This window comes from Erythrolamprus reginae, chromosome 7 (assembly GCF_031021105.1).
Source record: "Erythrolamprus reginae isolate rEryReg1 chromosome 7, rEryReg1.hap1, whole genome shotgun sequence".
NCBI lineage: Eukaryota > Metazoa > Chordata > Lepidosauria > Squamata > Dipsadidae > Erythrolamprus > Erythrolamprus reginae.
In genome coordinates this window covers 70,748,724-70,763,757 of record NC_091956.1, presented here as the reverse complement: position 1 = coordinate 70,763,757, position 15,034 = coordinate 70,748,724, and positions in this window count along the sequence as shown.

The following is a 15,034-nucleotide window of genomic DNA, read 5'->3' as shown; positions in this document are numbered from 1 at the left end:
CTATATCCCTAAATTAAATGTAGTAAATTTAAAGGTAAATTAAATGAAACAATGTAGTTTTGCTTTAGCATTGCTTATTTCTTTTTTTCTGATTCTTTTTTTAGCCCAGTCCTGAGTTTAAAACACATTAGACAATCCTGCACTGGCTTCATGTTTTTGTTGACACATAAGTTGGCATAGTCTATTTCACAATGTCTATTTCACATTGATTGAGTAATAGATCTAATTTATATATGCCGCCAATCTATCCAAGACATCTGAATGGCAAAGGAAACAAGAAAATTATTGATATCATGGATGAAAGCTGAACACCAAATGCTTCTGGTGAAGATTCTAAACATTCATAGAAGTAATTAGTACAAAGTTTACTGGAACAAGCAACTGAATTATTTATTTCATTGATGTGTTTTTGTCAATAAGCACCTAGCCAGAAGGCATTCTGGGAAGGCCGGTATGTGATTAATATCAGAAAGCTGAAAAATATGTTAGAACTGTTTATTCTTTGTTCAAATCTTGTCCAAGGGGTGACTGTAAGTCTAGATCTTTTAATCTATTGTGAACACAATAACTACCAAAGAAATGAATCAACATATGGAATTAATTGTTCCCTAAAGAAACAGGATCTTTAAAAGAAGTTCTTACAATACAAATCTTTTAGAATGTCCTATATGTATTCTCAACTACTATAATTATTAAGTACAGAGGCATCAAACTCACTTTGTCACGGCGGTATCACATGACATGTCGGGACTTTTCCCCTCTTCATTAACCCAGCCAGGGGCGTGGCCAGTGCATGATGCTTCTGGTCTATGGGCCGCGAGTTTGACAGCCTTGGTTTAGACCAGGGATGGGCAATTGATTTTGCCATGGGGCTGCATGATAAATTAGGATGGTTTTAGAGGGCCGGACTAATATAATTAACTCAGTTCTACCCAATACTGTAAAGACCCAGACCCTGGCCTGACCTAAACACCCAGACCCACTCTACAGACCCCTAATTGTTTGCTTTATGGCAACATGGTGCACCACAGTCACTGCGCTGGAGTGTTTGTGTGGTTTCTGTGCTTGGCTGCTCTCAGTAGAAGGTTGGGGTCTGCTCCAGTGTGAAGATGAAAGAGCTCACAGCATCTGCTGGGACTCCTCCGGTTCCTGTTTTCCTCATGATTCATCAGGAAAGCAGGAACCGTAGGAGTCACGGCAGACACGGTGAGCTCTTTCATCCTTACACTGGAGCGGGCCGCCCCTTGCCCAGATCTGGTTTAAACTATGAAATCACCAATCCCCTTTTGGGTGAAACTTACAAAATTGCTGAAACCTACACATCAATGCTTACATGAAATTCAACTCAACTAATAATTTGTAAAAAGGAAGAGGAATAAATAAAGACTATATTTTAAAATACCTGCCAATACAAATCAATCATAGAGAAAAGGATTAAACAAATTGGAGGGTTTTTTTGTTTTGCTTCCCTTCCTGCCTGTGCATAGGTTAATTTATGAAATTTCATAGATTGTTGTAGTTTATTGAAAACATGCTAGGACAACCATGTTATTCTAGGACGAATGGTCAACAATCCAGTAGTATCATTTTCAATTACTCTAATAAAAACATAAGTAGCTCACAAAACATGCAACTTTTAAGTAACATTTGTTCATCAGACTATTGAGTCCTTCATTGAGAGTATTACAGAAAATTGCCCTTGATATTTTAACAACTCATGTGACTTTGACTATTTGGATATTATTATCACCATTGAAGTTATCATCAACATGTCATATTACTGTAGTAATGACATGTATATATTGAACAAAAATGATTTAATTCTACATAAAAACTGTTTTGCCGGCGTGTCTCAACCACCTGTAATTACAGGGTAATTAGTCCAGGAAGACACACACCACACAATAAAAGGAAAACCCAAACGTTTTTATAAACAGAAAAACAGAAACAGCTCCCTTTTTAAATGTCAAAGGGATTTTCTGGTACACACAAGGCACAGGTTAAATGCAGTCCAATTGCTCACCCAATAACTGGGAAATTGAGTCCAATTCTAAAGTCCAGAGAGTCCACACACACAATTCTGAAGAGCAAAACCCACAATCTTGACGAAACAATGAATCAGATAAACTGCCATGAGGCTAAAACACCAGGCTGCACTTTTATCTGTAGCACTAATTACAGCAGCCCACCCAACCACAGGTGGCCTCATTTTCTCTTGTAATAATCCTTCAGTTGTTGTCTCCTATACATCACTCTATGTATGCGTGGATGTGTCATTAATTCTTGTTCAGAATCCAGGGATGATACAGATGACTGATCTCCTCCTGGGCTGTCTGCCAAGCTCCCCTCTTCCCTGTCACTCACGCTTCCTTGGTCAGAGGAGACTTCGTTGGCAGATTCTACTGGGAGCAAAACAGGCCTGCGGCACGTGGATGTCTCCCCCACATCCACCTTCACATTCCTTGGGGCAGGAGCTGGGCCAGAGCTAACCACAACAAAAGCTAAAACAAAATACAGCCTTCCTATAGGTCTATGATTAAAAGTCTATAATTCAGATACTAACTGAATTTATAATAATGAACATCTAATGAATCTGAAAATCATGTTATTTCTTTGATCGCCTGCCGTCTTGCTGGGGAAAAATAATCTGCATCCATCTTTATGTTCCCCTACTTTTTTTAAAAAAAGAGGAAGAGTAAAAGGTTGCAAGTAAATAGAAACCGGTTTCCCCCATGGTTGTTTATCACTGTTCACTGGAAACTCGGGTTATTATGAAATGAGAAATAGCAGAAATAAATGACAGTAGGCTGTTGCTACTGAACAGTGTCAGATATTTAGGGAATAACTGGGGTAGGTGAAAAACCTTGGGAAACTGTCTAATGAGACATGTGGCAGGAAGCCTGGCCAAAGTTATAGCTAAAGTTCGTACGAATTTCCAAAAATGCATTGGGGGGAAAAAAATGTGCTCCAACTCAACCAGAGCACAGAGTTGTATCAAAAAGTTGAAAGGCTATAGAAGAAGAGCTTTCACCCTCTTTCACGGTGCAGAGCCGTAGCCGGCTTCATCTGGCATGCAGGGCGCATAGTTGCAGTCTAACTTTATGACTTTTAATGACTCCAGAACATCTCATCAGCTTGTGAAGGAATATGCTGGAGTTTGCCTTCACTCAGCTTGACAAGGTGATTGGTGCTATATATTGCCCTCTCCTTTTCCACTCATACATGAAAACACTTGTCAGTTCTATTAAATTTGGTAAGACAAGCACCCATGACACCTAGCAGAAAATGTAACTCAGCTGACATCCAATCCATAAGCACATCACACTTGCAGCAATAAGCCTAAATTCAAGGGATATATGCAAATTCCCTTTATTTTGCCATCCCAGTTCCAGGATGTTTATCCGCCATGGGATGCTGGAATTGATGGAAAGCATCACAGATCTTCCCTTCATCAGGCTTTAATTTTCTTTCGAATGATTATTTTTTTATTTCTATTGCTTTTTAATTAAAACATTCTGAAATATAATTGTCTATTTAATTATAAAGAAATCTGGTCATTTTAGATGTTTTAGATGTTTATCAAAGTTTAGCAATAAGCAAAAACAATTCCTTGTTTTTATTTCCTTTACATTCTTATTAAGGCACAAACTAGGTTAATACTTAATTGGGCAATTAGTCTCTTTCTTTCAGCCTAGTGCATCTCACATCTCACTCTGATGTTGTAGTGGGGAAAATAGGAGGCAGGAATATTAGGTATGTTTGCTACTTTGAGTTACAGTATATGTATGAAAAGATGGGGTGAATTACTAATAGCTTGGTGAATTTGCAAAGTAAAAATATCTTTGGTGCACATAATAATTAAGGCTTTTCTCCTTTCCAATGGTGAATCAAGAGTCAAATATTTTTCTCTAACATGAAACTCAATATAACCTTGAGCAATAATATCCTACATTTCAAAGACTGTCTACTCACAAGTTATGTTTTTGGGAAGAAAAGATTTCCCAATACTGCTATTTATGTATAGGCAATACTTTGCAAACAGCTCATAATTCAAACTCAAGTAAAAATATTTGGCTGCTCCTCGACTCTCAGCATAATTAGTAAATGTTTTAAAGTCTATGTAATTCATGTATTACATGCAATACAGTCCAATGCTATACACAACACCTCATTGATTTTCCACTTAGATACCATGAATTCAGTCCAGGGTAGGAAACAAGCCTAAAACACTTGTAAAATGAGAGTTCTTGCTCATTGAATACATCACTTTCTGAGAAGTAGTTCTGGTTGGCTGAAAACTGCAAAATTTTGAAGATTTGAGGGCAAATGAATGGACTTTGTTATTGAAACGAAAGACAATTCAATGGACATGTTAGTTGAGAACTGTGTGAATTTGCATACCAGCACATCAGTCAAACTTTCCCAGCTAATTTGTACAAACCAGAAATGGACTTTTAAAGGTCTCAAGCATGGATGCAGCCCCCATAGCCTTGAGAATGATATATGATGGTACCAAGTTGTAAATTTCAAACGGGCAAAAGAACCAAAATTGTTATATATATGACTTTGTAAATATGACTAATACAGTGGTACCTCATCTTATGAACGCCTCTTCTAACGAACATTTCGAGATACGAACCCGGTGTTTAAGATTTTTTTTGCCTCTTCTTCCGAACTATTTTCACCTTATGAACCCAAGCTGCTGCTGCTGGGATGAAGGGGTTTCTTTTCCCCCCCTTTTTTGAAGAAAGAAAAGGGAGGGGCGGCTTGGAGGGGGAAAGAGTTTGCAGAGGACAGTGTGCTTGCAGAGGCACTGAAAGGGTGTCTTTTGAAGAAAGAAAAGGGAGGGGTGCCCCCCTTGCCTTTCTTCCTTCCCACTCATCCTTTAGCCTAGCCTTGCTTCTTCCACCCGCCCCCTTTAGCTGCTCCTCCCTGCCCTCTGTTCGCCTCCCTTCTAAACTTTGGGATTTTCCTGAAGGATTTGCACGCATTATTTGCTTTTACATTGATTCCTATGGGAAACATTGTTTCATCTTACTAACTTTTTACCTTACGAACCTCCTCCTGGAACCAAATAAGTTCGTATCATGAGGTACCACTGTATTAGCACTTGCTCGATGCGGAGTCCTTGATGTGCTCTGCATTTGGTTGTTTTCTTGCAGGTACTGTATTTCATTAGCCAAACTAGGTAAACTTCATCAGTACCAAGTTTGGGTAATCTGCAAGAAGACAACTAAACTCAGAGAGCACCAAGGTCCCCTCATTTCTATCCTGAGCTACAAATATTCTCCTTCATTGCTCTGTTCTCATCCTTTTCTTTTTTTTTTTTTTTTGCGGTGTGCATGTCTTCCCAGAACAAGCTTATTGTTGACATGGAGGGTCACGGATTTCTTCCTCAATCCAATTATACACATATGTACTGTAAACTTTCATCCTTCCAGATATTTTGGTAAAAGAGTAAAAAAAATCTTACATTATATAAACAACAAATCCAATGCTTTATTTTTTTTGAAGTGTAGCTCTTTCTATAAAGTTCATTCTTGTTCCTTTAGCTTTATTCTTCTGGAAAGATCACCAAGTTCTTATTTAGAAAACAGTAATGTTGGATATTCCAACCATGTCCATAATAATTTGTCTTTTTTGTGGGATTCACAGTAGTAATCCAGACTGAAAAATCTTCTAAGAAATCAATGCTGCATAAAAATAATCTTTTTTCTTCCAATTAAATCAGTAACCTTTCCGTGTTCTCAGTTTTTGAGTAACTTCACTCAAAGTAATATGAATACAGTGATGCCTTGTCTTAATTGGTTCCAGGATGAGGTTCGTAAGGTGAAAAGTTCGTAAGACGAAACAATGTTTCCCATAGGAATGAATGGAAAAGCGATTAATGCATGCAAGCCCAAAATTCACCCCTTTTGCCAGCCAAAGCACCTATTTTCATGCTGGTGGAATTATTATTATTATTATTTATTAGATTTCTATGCCGACCCCTCTTCGAGGACTGCGATGCTGTGATTTCACTGAGGCTTCTCTCGCTGGGAAACCCCACCTCCGGACTTCCGTTGGCAGCCAAAGCACCCATTTTTGTGCTGCTGGGATTCTACATAAATTTAACATCCACGTGCTTGTTCAAATAGTATTTAAATTTTTTTTATGTGGCAAACGTGGATTGAATTAAACCATTGAGTTATTTAAATCACTGGCTGGGCGAATTATCCAAACATTAGGATTTTTTTAAAGTAAATATTTATGACATCTAGTAAAGTCTTAGATACATTATAAATGGCTAAGAGTTCCGATTTTTTTTTCTTTTTAACTACAATGTCACGGAAAATGTTTCTTTTTTCACGACTTACTTTTCTGTTGATAGTGTTTACATAGATAAAACTAGTTTCTTTGAGAAATGTAGGGAAGAAAAAATAATTTGGTGCAGCAGCAGAAAAAATTGTTTTATAGTTTCACCTTTGGTGGCATACACCTGCGTGTCCATGAGCGATTTTGCTACCTGCCAAGGAGGAGCTAGCATAATTGTGCTGGACTCCCCTAGCACTCAGAGTCACAGGGTAAGCACATGTCACCCGTTCTACCTTAGCAGCCCATTTCTGGTCTGGGTGCTGTTGTGGTTAGATCTGACCCAGCTCCTGCCCCAATGACTTTGGATGTGGGGGAGACATCCACATGCTGCAGGCCTGTTTTGCTCCCGGTGGAATCTGCTGATGAAGCTCCTCTAACCAAGAAGACATGAATGACAGGGAGGAGGAGAGTGTGGCAAACAGCTCAGAAGGAGATCAATTATCTAGCTCCTCCTTGGATTCGGAACAAGAGTTAATGATACAGCCATGCATGCGGAGAGCGATGCATAGGCAACAACAACTGAGAGATTATTATCAAAGAAAATGAGGCCACCTGTGGTTGGGTGGGGCTGTGGTCAGTGTTCCCTCTCATTTTTGGGGGGGGGGGGCGGAAAAGTATAGTGTCTGAGCAGTAGTCCCTTCGGGACTGGGCAGCACTCTTTCCCTCTCACTCTTTCCCTCTCGGCTTCTGGGCAGGTTTGAAAAACTCTAAGTTGATGATGATTTTTAAGTGAGCCATTGCTCACTGCTCAGCTTAGAGGGAACTATGGCTGTGGTAATTAGTGAGGCTGCTATAAATAGCAGCCTGTGGGTTTGGCCATTGTGGAGGATTATCTGATCGTTGTGTTTCGTGCCTGCTTTGCTGACCTCGATCTTTGTGTGCTGATTTTTCCCCGCTTTGAAACTAAACCAGAGCAAAGTGTGTTTAACTTTGTGAAAGAAGAAGGACTGTGAATTGCCTCACAGCTGCAAGCTAAGTATCTCAGAACTGATAAGGGACTTGTACAAATTACCAGGTTGTTTGGAGACAAGTGCTCTTTGCTATACAAAAAGAGTGCTTCGTTTATTTGCATTTTCGGTATAAAGAACATTGTTTTGAATTTTCAAACATGTGTGTGTCTGAAATTGTATCTGTGCCTTTTCGGGAGGATTCTACCAGAGAGCTCGACAGAACAGGTGCTTATAAGGATATTGGGACCAACTAACTCCTTGGATGAGACACGGAAACTTTCAAGGAGGTGGAAACACCACTGTGTATTCTAGAACTTAGGATCGGTGCCTTGTATCTTCCAGGGATATTTCATTTGTTTTTGTTCATTTTGCTCCTCAAACATCCGAACAAAGAAAATTCGAACAAAGAAAACAATATAACTAGCCAGGCTTCTTTAAAGCAGCTGTGCCTTTTTTCCCCGTAGCCTTTTGATTGTAACCACCACAAAGCCAGATGTTTTTGCCTTAGCAAGAATTTGAACTCTGAAAAATCCTATTGCCTAAGCAAGATCAGTGTACTCCAGCTGGGTATATTGATTTTAAAAACCACAAAAATAAAAAAAATTAAATAAGAGAAAGAAATAGATGCAAAAATCTGGAGGCTGACACTACATGCATGGCATCATACAAAGCAGAGTTTATTTAACTGAAACTACCTTTTCATATTTCCATTACATTAAGATCTTCAGTTGTGTCACGCTAAACCTTTTTTTAAAAAAAGAACAACCCCCCAATTAGAAATGTACAGGGGGTGGACAAAACAATGGAAACACTTGAAAATCCAGTTTTGGAATCTAGATTTGTGAAGCTCCCTTCGAACAGTTTTTGTGGAAACTGTTCTGTCAGACTCTCCGGTAGACTCCTCCCACAAATTCACAGGTACAAATTTCAGACACACACACATTTGAAAATTCAAAACAATGTTCTTTATAATGAAAATTCACTTAACCCAAGCTCTCTTTTGGTATAGCAAAGAGCACTGGTCTCCAAACAAACTGGTAATTTGTACACGTCCCTTATAAGTTCTGTGATACTTAGCTTGCAGCTGTGAGGCAATTCACAGTCCTTCTTCTTTCACAAAGTGAAACACACTTTTCTCTGGTTTAGTTTCAAAGCAGGGAAAAATCAGCACACAAAAGGTCAAAGTCAGTAAAGCAGTCAGGAAACACAACGATCAGATAATCTTCCACAATGGCCAAACCCAAAATCTCTCAGTTGTTGCCTATGCATCGCTCTCCGCATGAGTGGCTGTATCATTAACTCTTGTTCTGAATCCAAGGAGGAGCTAGATAATTGATCTCCTTCTGAGTTGTCTGCCACACTCTCCTCTTCCCTGTCACTCATGTCTTCTTGGTCAGAGGAGCCTTCATCAGCAGATTCCACCGGGGGCAAAACAGGCCTGCAGCATGTGGATGTCTCCCCCACATCCACAGTCCTTGGGGCAGGAGCTGAGCCAGAGCTAACCACAACAGAAACTGGGTTCTGTATGTGTCTATTGAGCTCTGCAGTGATTTTAGGAGCTGTGGTCTTGCGATCCGCTCTAACAATTTGCTTTAGAGTCCGACGGTCTCTCTCAGACAACTTCAACTTTCGGCCAGACCTGTGCTTGGCTGAGGGCGTTTTCCCTTCTCTTTCAAAAGCAGTCATTACTTTTGAGACATTACCTCTTGAAACACCAAACATTCGGGCACTTTCTGTTACACTAGCGCCTGCCATTCGAGCACCAACAATTTGGCCTCTCTGAAAATCTGAGAAGTCTGCCATTTCTAGATTGACTGATTTGAACATGTTCAAACATTATTGTTAAATCCAGAAGTTTCTGTTACCAGGGAATTTAGTAAAGAGTTATTGTTAAGCAAAAGTCATTAGAGTCAGACAGGACTGTTTACTTACCTCTGATTGGCCGCTGGGCTTTGGGCGCCAAACTAAAGAGCTGTCAGGCGTCGCTTGTTGCCGGGCGAAAGTTTTCCTGTGCTACCGGGCTTACGCGTCTCCTGTCAGATTGCATTCGGCAGTGAAAGTAAGCCGCGGCTGTTGTTTCTCTGTGAAAGAATAAAGCGTTTCAAGTCAAAGCCGTTTACTCGGATTATTTCATTGGCGACGAGGGTCTTGAGGACTGCTTTTTTTTCTCCTTGAATCATTATGTCTACCCCGTCAATCATTCAGCCGCCAGAGCTTTTTGACCCTGAACGGTCAACCTGGACTGCCTATATGGCAAAATTTGAAATTTTTTTGGAAGCAGCCGGCATGCAAGATGCCACTGACAGCCGCAAAAGAGCTTTATTCCTAAACTATTGCGGCACTCAAATTTTTGAGCTGGCGGGCACCCTGACAGACCCAGAGCCTGCCAATTCCGTCTCGTGGCAAATTCTGAAAGAGAAATTAGCCTCTCATTTCAAACCAACTAAGCCCGCTAGGGTTTATCGGCACCAGTTTTCCCGCACGGCCCAAGCCGAAGGGGAAACAATTAACCAGTTCGCAACTCGCCTCAGGACCATATTGGCAAAATGTCAATTTGATAACCCTGAGGCGAGGTTGACAGATGCCATTATCTTCGGAATGAAGAATGTCTCCATCCGAAATAAGCTATTAGCAACGGAAGATTCTACCCTGCAAGATGTGATCAAAGCTGCCCAGACGGCTGAAGTGGCAGAGTCTGCTGCCGCTGAATTGAAATCGAATGACAAGCTGTCAACGGTATGCAAACTCACTGCACATCCTCGCGCACAAGTCAACTCTTCGCTGGACTACTACACCGCTGATTTTGATGCCCAGGACGACGAGTGCTGCCTGATTCGGGGACCCCCTAACCGGCAACTCCGCCAAAACTTCCCTGCTTGTGCTGGCTGCCGAGGTCAACATGCACGTTCGAGATGTCCCTTCAAGGACGCCTTCTGCCGCCGCTGCGACAAACGAGGCCACATCGCTGCTGTATGCCGTGCCGCCCTGCCAGATGACAACTCAGGGAACCAAGATCTGCTGCCAACGTTCCCTCCCCAGCGTTCCTACCGGCCATTCCGACAACAAGGACGGGGAAATAGGAGACCATGGTCCAACAGAGGTAACCTTCCAAGCCCTGCTTCTGCAGCTACTCCTTCTCCCCTTAATAAAATTGTTGTCCCTCTCCTATTAAATCAACATCCCTGCCACATGGAGCTGGATACGGGCTCCAAATATACTTTGATGCCGTGGCACAAACTAAGACTTTATTTACCAGATGTGTCTCGAGACTCTTTGCTGCCTTCAGATATTGTCATCAAAGACTTTCAGGGACACCCAATTAGTGTATTGGGTACTACTAGCGTCCCTATAACTTTTAAAAATGTGCACCATAGGTTGCCCCTATTAATCGTGGACGGGGCCAATCATTCTTTGTTGGGTTTGAATTGGATGGCTCCCCTAGGATTAGCCATCACCGGTGTCCACAAAATTTTTGCACCTAACACACCTGATTTTGTGAAGGAATTTCCAGATGTCTTTAAACCAGGGTTGGGAACATATAAGGGACCCCCAATCTCCTTCTCCTTAGACCCAGCCATTCCCCCCTTGAGACTAAGGCCTCGAAGGGTACCTCTGCCCTTGCTTGACAAATTAGATGCCCAATTGGACAAACTCCAAGCCCAAGGCATTTTGGTTCCTATTGAGCACGCTCCCTGGGAGACACCTATTGTAACCCCCCTTAAACCTGATGGATCTCTGCGTGTGTGTGCTGATTACAAATCCACTTTGAATAAGGCATTACAGCACAACTCTTATCCAATTCCAGTTGTGCAGCACTTGCTGCACACTTTAGGGTCTGGGAAGGTCTTTGCAAGGCTGGACCTTGCCCAGGCATACCTACAGCTTCCTGTAGATGAAGCCACTTCTTTATCCCAGACAATAGTTACCCACAGAGGTGCCTTCAGGTGCACACGCCTGCAATTTGGCATTAGTGTAGCCCCAGGTATTTTCCAGAGACTAATGGAACGCTTGTTATGGGGGCTTAAAGGGGTGGTCCCTTACTTCGATGATATTCTAATTTGTGGGGACACAAGGAACCAATTACACTCTAGAATCCGACAGGTGTTGACCAGGTTACAATCAAAAGGGCTGAGGCTGAACCCTGACAAGTGTGTATAGGGAACTCCATCTGTGGATTTCCTAGGATTCAAAATCGATGCAGCAGGAATTCATCCCACAGATGATAAAATTAGGGCCATTAGAGATGCACCTGCCCCCACTTGTAAAGCAGAGCTGCAAGCTTTTTTAGGGTTATTGAATTTCTATTCAGTTTTTCTGAAGCATAAAGCCTCTGCAGCTGAGCCGCTTCATAGACTTCTCCACAAGGGGGCGCAATGGCAATGGGGAGATACTGAACAGGCATCTTTCACTGCTGTCAAACAACTCCTGACTTCCCAAAGTGTAGTCGTGCAATATAGTCCCACATTACCCCTCAGACTCACATGCGACGCTTCGCCATACGGGGTGGGGTCTGTCCTAGCCCATTTATTACCAAATGGTCAGGAGGCACCTATAGCTTACTTTTCAAGGACCTTGTCCCAGGCTGAACGAAATTATGCCCAAATTGATAGAGAAGCTCTAGCTTTGGTTGCCGGCGTTAAAAAATTCCATAATTATTTGTTGGGCCGCCCTTTCCAATTGATTACTGACCACAAACCGTTGCTGGGATTATTAGCCACTGGGAAACCTACCCCTCCATTCATGTCCCCCCGCATGTCCAGGTGGGCTATATTTTTAGCTGGCTATGATTATATTCTAGTGCATAAAGGTGGCTCTCAAATTAATCATGCTGATGCCTTGAGCCGCTGCCCCTTGGGTCAGCAGGTGGTAGATCCAGCCCCTGCTGGAGATGTCCTCTTAATAGACTTAGGCAATCCATCCCTCGTGACAGCAGAAGAGGTAGCCAAGGAAACAAAACTTGACCCTGTCTTAGGAAGAGTCCTTCACTATATTCTAAAAGGATGGCCAGCCAATGGGGATGACCCAATAGTAGGTGAGTTTAAGACAAAACGGCTACAACTGTCAGTGATGCATGAATGTGTGTTATGGGGTGATAGGGTAGTCATCCCCCATTCCCTAAGGCCCCAAGTGATGCAGCTGCTGCATCAAGGACACCCCGGGGTGGTCAGGATGAAGGCCTTGGCTAGGGGGTATTTATGGTGGCCAGGGCTGGACAGGGCTATAGAGGACTGGGTTGCTACTTGTAAGTCCTGTCAGGAGACCAGACCAAATCCTCCCAAAACCACCCCTGCACAGTGGGACACCCCTAGGGGCCCTTGGTCAAGAATACATATCGACCTAGCGGGGCCAGTGAACAATAACATGTTCTTAATAGTGGTGGATGCATACTCCAAGTGGCTGGAGATACTGTTACTAGGGTCCACTACAACAACATCAGTGTCAAAGGTGTTGCGGAAATTGTTTGCGACACATGGGTGTCCAGATGTTCTGGTATCGGATAATGGGCCCCAATTTACTTCCAGGGAGTTTGAAATGTTCCTCGCTGGGTTGGGGGTGAAACATGCTTTGGTCTCAGTCCACGCAGCGTGGGCTAATGGGATGGCTGAAAGGTATGTCCGAGTGGCCAAAGAGGCCATCAAAAGATCATCCCCAGGGGAAATTCAAGGCAGACTGGACACTTTCCTTCTAATGCAACATATCACACCAAGTATGACTACAAATAGAAGCCCGGCTGAATTACTGATGGGGAGGAAGTTAAGGTCACCATTGGATAGGCTGCACCCAGCCTATGTCCAGTTAAAAACGGTAAATGTCACCACTCCGGAACGCTCGGTATGTATCGGTCAAAATGTGTATGTTAAAAATTTTGATAAGGGCACATTGTGGGAGAGTGGAATAGTCACAGAACAAACCGGTCCAAAAACATATACAATTGCCCTAAGTGATGGCCGCCTCTGGAAGAGGCACATAGATCACATTAGAGGGAGATTGGCATCTGCCAGTATAAGGGACAATATGGCTGCCATAAGTAATGGGGCCTCTCCTCCTTCACACCCCACAGGAAATTACTCAAGACCTACTAGGAACCAGGAACAAATAGACTGGGACTTACCTGGATTCACTAGTCAAGCCAGCGCAGCTGCAGCTCCGCAAGGCTCCAGCCATGGGGGTGCTGGACAGTCTCATCCGGAAGAGCCATCTTCATCGGTGGATACCCAGGTCCTCCAAGACCCACGAAGGTCTGAGCGGGCACCCAGAAGACCAGCCCGTTTGGACGAATTTATTACATATTTATCGGAGTGAACATCTGTAATAAATCAACCAGAAGGGGGAGGGATGTTAAATCCAGAAGTTTCTGTTACCAGGGAATTTAGTAAAGAGTTATTGTTAAGCAAAAGTCATTAGAGTCAGACAGGACTGTTTACTTACCTCTGATTGGCCGCTGGGCTTTGGGCGCCAAACTAAAGAGCTGTCAGGCGTCGCTTGTTGCCGGGCGAAAGTTTTCCTGTGCTACCGGGCTTACGCGTCTCCTGTCAGATTGCATTCGGCAGTGAAAGTAAGCCGCGGCTGTTGTTTCTCTGTGAAAGAATAAAGCGTTTCAAGTCAAAGCCGTTTACTCGGATTATTTCAATTATGATGCCAAAAAGTCAAGTGTTTCCATTTTTTGTCCACTGCCTGTAGCTGAACAATATTTGAATGCTGCCTCCTTTTGAAGATAACTCCTGTTTCTTTAAACTCGGCAGAAATTTATAGCTTTAAATAAAAATGTAACACTATAGAAAGGAATATTTTTGTAGTTTGTATCCCACCTTGTCAGAATAGCTGATGAAGGAATGGGATCATACTTCCTTCTAACCTGAGCAGTGAGCAATCGCTCACTTAAAAATCATCATCAACTCAGAGTTTTCCAAATCTGCCCAGAAGCCGAGAGGGAAAGAGTGAGAGGGAAGGAGAGAGAGAGGAAGAGAGGAAGAGAAGAAGAGAGAGAAACAGATAGAAAAAAGAGAGGAAGGAAAAGAGAAAGAAAAAGAATGGGAGTAAGGAAGAGAGAAAGAAAATCAAAATCTAGTTTGAAACTAGCTCAACTATTTAAGTGGCATTTTGATATTGATAGAGTTGCCCTATTATGAGCTCACTGTTATAGACACACAGTACAGTATTTTATTTTGAAATTCTCTGAGGCAAAACATGGTGGGGGTTTTGTTTGTTTGTTTGTTTGTTTGTTTGTTTGTTTATTATTTCTGTGCCGCCCAGTCCCTTCGGGACTGCCGCTCAGACACTATACTTTTCCGCCCCCCAAAAAAAAATATTAGAGGGAACACTGAATGGGAGAGTATTTTTGTAATTAGACTATATTAACCAACATCTCGCTTTTGTGGGGTGTCACCCCGTGAGGGGGGTCATGATGCTTTTGGCCAAAACATTTGTTTGAATACACAAACCTCTGTTCTCTTTGCCCAAACATCTTGTCTGGATTCTTTTGTAAAAATTCAGCACACAATCTCTTTTGTCATTTGGGCCTGAAAAGGTCTGTTTTGTTGTTTTCATTTTAGTACTCTGTGTTTTGAGAGACAGGAAAGTTTAGTTCATGCCAGAATGCACCATCAGGAGACAAAATAGCTTGACACTCCCTTTTAGGAAAAATCAAACAATACAAATAAACTTACATTTTAAATAAAAACACAGATTCTACGGCAATCCTACTGTTTCTGAAACATATCCATTCACAC